Below are 4,577 nucleotides of genomic sequence, written 5' to 3'. Positions count from 1 at the left end.
CCTTGGTCTTTTCTATTTGCTAGCAAATCTAGTTGTCCCTTAATGCTATGGTATTTAAAGAAGAGAGCCAATCCCTATTTATTGCGTAGAGTGTAAACATGGTCAATTGGAAGAGTAATAATAGAATGGTGGGTTATATGGAACCCACCACCTTAGGGTGAATACAAGTTGAGCAGATGCAATTAGTGAAGAAGGAGAATCTGGGGGTATTGGAGGTATCATTTGTAAGTGGCAAGGAAGGATGATACGGGCTTCATTAGCGTTAGGTTGAGGCAAGGTGGCCACTCGTGCGGGGGTTATGACGATTAAATATTGAGTCAGATAACAAGCCTTTGGTCCAAATACACAAATTTCATATTCCTTTTGAGGCGGCAGGGGGTGTTGTAGGATAGTAAGATATTTAAGAATACAATTGGTGTAAAACCTTTATTCCAAGAGAGGCAAATGTAGGTACACATTCCCGTGCTAGAGAAGCCCAACTTGTGGCAAGTAAAACTATTTGGCTGATTCCCACTCCTTGATTTTTGTAATCAAGATGCCTTTTGCTCCTGTTGTGCTTCCCCCTTGAATAAATTTTCCATTTACTAAAAGTAAAAAAGAATATGAAATGAACTTTATAACATTCCGTAATAATATGTTCGATGAACTGGACTTGCCAATTCCGACTACAACTACTCGATAGTTAGCACAAATCATGAGTTGTTTGCCCTATGATCGGTATACTCTATTGTTCATTAGTATTCAGCCAAAGGGAATGGTCCTTACTGATCTAGGTATTACTTGCACCAGTCCAAGGGTGACTCGAACTCAAAGTTTAGCTTAGGTTGCGAATTATGCCACATGTGGTGAAACTTTTGTGGGATCATTTCAAGGCATTTCTCTTGGACTCAACCAAGAAAGGCATGTTCAACTTGAAACTACATACAGTTGTGTTTAACCAAGTTTAATTTGAGGCTCTGGAACATTTTTCTCTTGGCTAGTGCAAGAAAAGTTTTGTCAAAAATTTGAACTACAAAATGAACAATTAAAGATTAAAGCTTTTAAGAAATTGAGTGCTCATTGTGAACTAGGAAAGATGGAACCGGTTGTACATTGATAAAAGTATAAACTTCTACAGTAGTTTACATTCTCTAATTCCTAATAGTTGTGTATTTTTGGAGATAGTTGAGATCTTTTGGTGGTGTGTCATCTCACCTAGATCTTCTTTCCCAAAAACAAAGAGAGACTCCCAGAAAATAATTCCTTACATTAGCTCCTGCATATTTGGAGAAGTACTACTGAGTTGGTTCCCTTGAACTTCCAGGGGAGTGGCATTTCCATGTCTGTCGGAGGAAATGGTTGATACCCTTCCTTGGTCTTCTTTAGGAGGAATGCAATACCTGTCTATTACAGAGGGAATTGTTGGTGAGCTTGAGACAATAGACATGGGCGAAGCTTCATTGACCGATCGAAGTTCTGTATTTTGTTTTTGATTTTTCATTATTCTAGAATCATGGGATGAAGGATCCCTCTCATCATATTTCCTTACCATTTCAGCAATTCTTTTCAATGTAGACCCAGTAGGATCATCACGTCTTATAACATCATCATTGTTACCCCAAAATCTAAGAAAAAATATGAAAAGTGTTAGAAAAGAAGCAGCTCCAGTGATGATGAATAGCCCCCCAAAACTATCTATTGTAAGACTATATGAAGAAATCGTGGTACAAGTCGTGTTTGGACAATTTTCTGTCCCAAACCATGCTTGCTGAATCCGGACCATTGTTTCTCCTTCTGTTACATTTAGAATTGCTCTTGAAACATCAGGAGCCAGTAGGGAACCTATTGGAAAGACCTATAAGAGACACAAATAGAAGGAATTCAAGTCAAACAAAAACTCACAATGGGAAGTATACAGAAGGGACATAGAGATAACTTACAAATCCAAATCCATCAGTCTTATATGTACGTCCAACCATAGTGTACTTGCCACAATATTTTGAAAGGAAGAGTTTCATGTATGGGATCTCATCAAAAGCAGCAGAAATACCACCATTGTTACTCCCTTTGGACAAATTTTCATCTAGTTCTTCTTCACTTGCATAGGATCTGATCTTGGATTCATCAAAGGTCATTTGCTTTAGCATCTCAAACACAAATGAACCTTGTTTGTACCCCACATACTCCCCATTTCTTATGAGCTCTTTTACATCTGTGACAGTGGGTTGAAGCTTTTGAACTGTCAACATTGAAGTTAGGCTTGCTGTGTAACTCGATGTGAGAATAAGCACAACAAAAACCCATATGGTAACAACAAACCTAGCCGAATTGCTGAAGACCTCTTCTGTAGTCATAGAATCAACTTTTGTTAGTATCAGTCACTAGTACTAAATGGATTTTTATTGGCTAAGAGAAACACGAAATCAAAATTAGAGTAATTTAACAGTTATGGGATTAGCTCATAAAATGAGAGAAGGGAAAGAGTACTTACTATGTGAAAAAACCATTGTTGAGAAGGTGAACCAGAAGACCATTCCAAGTTGATTTTCAGGTGACCCTCTAAAATCATTGTTTACTCTGTGTTCAAGGACCCAGGTAACAAAGCCTGTGAAGATGAAGAAACTGAGAATGATACACCATAGCTTCCAATTCAAAGGCTTTAGGAAAAGCCACAGATTCTTCCTCCGATCTGGTTGGATCGGCACTATCATTGTTACACCAGATTCTGTGTATGGCATTGTAAAATCGACATACATGGATCGATTGGCTATAATTGTCGTATCACCAACTACCGCATCATAATTCTGTCAGAAGACAACAATGATAGTCATAGCACAGAAATGTTAAAGCTGCAACTTATTATAGAGAGATTAGGCTAGATAAACTAACTTGGAGATATACTTGGTAGATCAGATCATCATAGGTGCCCGCAGTTAAATCATCAGAATTCATGAATGGACTAAACTCATAAGGAAGGGCATAGGAAAGCTGCCTGATTGCAGCGTTGAAGACATCGATGCAGAAACCAGTTACAGTTGTGGCATTGGTAGTAGGATCTACTGTTACCTTCACAAATTCATTAAATCCATTCTTAACCGGAACACCAATCTTCAGTTTCTTTCCATTTGTAGGAATTACCCAACCCTTGGGCACAGTCGTAGAATCTCCTGGCCACACAATAGGACTGAGATTGGAACTTGAAGATGAATATAATTTTGTACTAGATGTATTCAGTTCATGTAAAATTCCATTTTCCGGTGTCCAGAACCCAATCTGCTTTCCCCTACTATCTATCACATTGAGGAACTGGAATGCATATGATTTTAGTTGTCCACCAGCAAGGCTAAAATCTCCACTCAAGCCTCTAAATTTTGTCTCCAAGATAAGCTGTAGAAGTTTAGGACCTATTGATGAGATTCCAAGAGTGGAAAGGTCTGTTACTTCATCAACTACATGTTGTTGTTGGAATGGGACATTCCCTGTCCCTAATTTCTCAACTGCCATTGCTAGTGCCCAAACAGTATCATAAGCCCACAGTCCGAAAACGCTAAGGCCAGCTCCTTCCATATCTAGGTTTTCTTCCTGAAATTTCTTCCTCCATCTAATATTAAAATTCTTAAGCTTATCAGTCATAGGAATGTAAGGTTCAATCCCAATCACACCTTGCATAGAATGAAGAACAGAGGGATCCCAGAGAATTCAATTGATTAGATATCCCATATGTGATAATCCAAACATATCCTTCATTCATCATTCCAATTTCTTTTGCTTTCAGAAATAAAAGAGCAGCAACAGTGTAGGACATGTGCACAACAAATACTCTAGTTTGCATTGTCATCATCTTGTAAAGCTCTGAAACAACTTGATCATTGTTGGCTGAAGGAGAAAGGACACTTCTATAGGAAACACGAGTCTCAATTTCCGTAAATGCATCAATTAAATAAGGTACAATTCCATTACCAAAATCAGAGTTTTCATAGATCAGCACTGCTTCCTTCCATTTGAAGGCTTTACAATGGAAGCAATTGCTTTTACCTGAGAGGAGTCACTAAGACAAGCCCGAACAAAATAAGGAGTTTGATATGAAGAAAGAGATGGACTTGTTGCAGAAAAAGAGACAATGGGCACCTGGGCTTCATCACCAAGATCAATCACAAAGTTCGCCTCGGATGATGTTACCTGGTCCAATAATAGCTTGTACTTGTATGTTCTTGAGTAGATCAAGAGCTGCATTAATAAAAAGTCTCATTTATCAATTTCTCCAACCATGGATCCTGACGTGTTTGAAACACATTCTGTTATTGATTAGCATACTCATGCATATCTATTCACTGAAATGATGGTTACTAGGTTTTCTTTCTGGTATACACAACCATTTTATGAAATGGTCTACAAGAATACTCAAGCTTGAAGTTTCACCATTCAGTGTCTTATATATGTAGGGACTAGGGAGTTTGAAGAAAAGAGTGCTTGGCAGAAACCTCTATCACATGTATTTAGAACTTGACACCTACTTTTAATATATCAACTGTTCTGAAGCTATTTATGTCTAAAAGAACTTCTAAAAGTAATTTGAAGGAAAGTATATCATTGACTGG

At 38.0% G+C, this 4,577-nt stretch overlaps 1 pseudogene; it reads right to left on the bottom strand.

The window, feature by feature from the left end:
- Positions 1–1,059: 1,059 nt before the first annotated feature.
- On the bottom strand, positions 1,060–4,371 carry LOC149018562 (glutamate receptor 2.7-like; annotated as a pseudogene).
- Between the last annotated feature and the right edge of the window lie 206 nt (positions 4,372–4,577).

Source organism: Hakea prostrata, chromosome 4 (genome assembly GCF_041222555.1).
Source record: "Hakea prostrata isolate BN-2017 chromosome 4, UWA_Hpros_2, whole genome shotgun sequence".
NCBI classification, from domain to species: Eukaryota; Viridiplantae; Streptophyta; class Magnoliopsida; order Proteales; family Proteaceae; genus Hakea; species Hakea prostrata.
The sequence above is the reverse complement of the archived record's forward strand: the minus strand, read 5'-3'. Positions and strand labels throughout refer to the sequence as shown.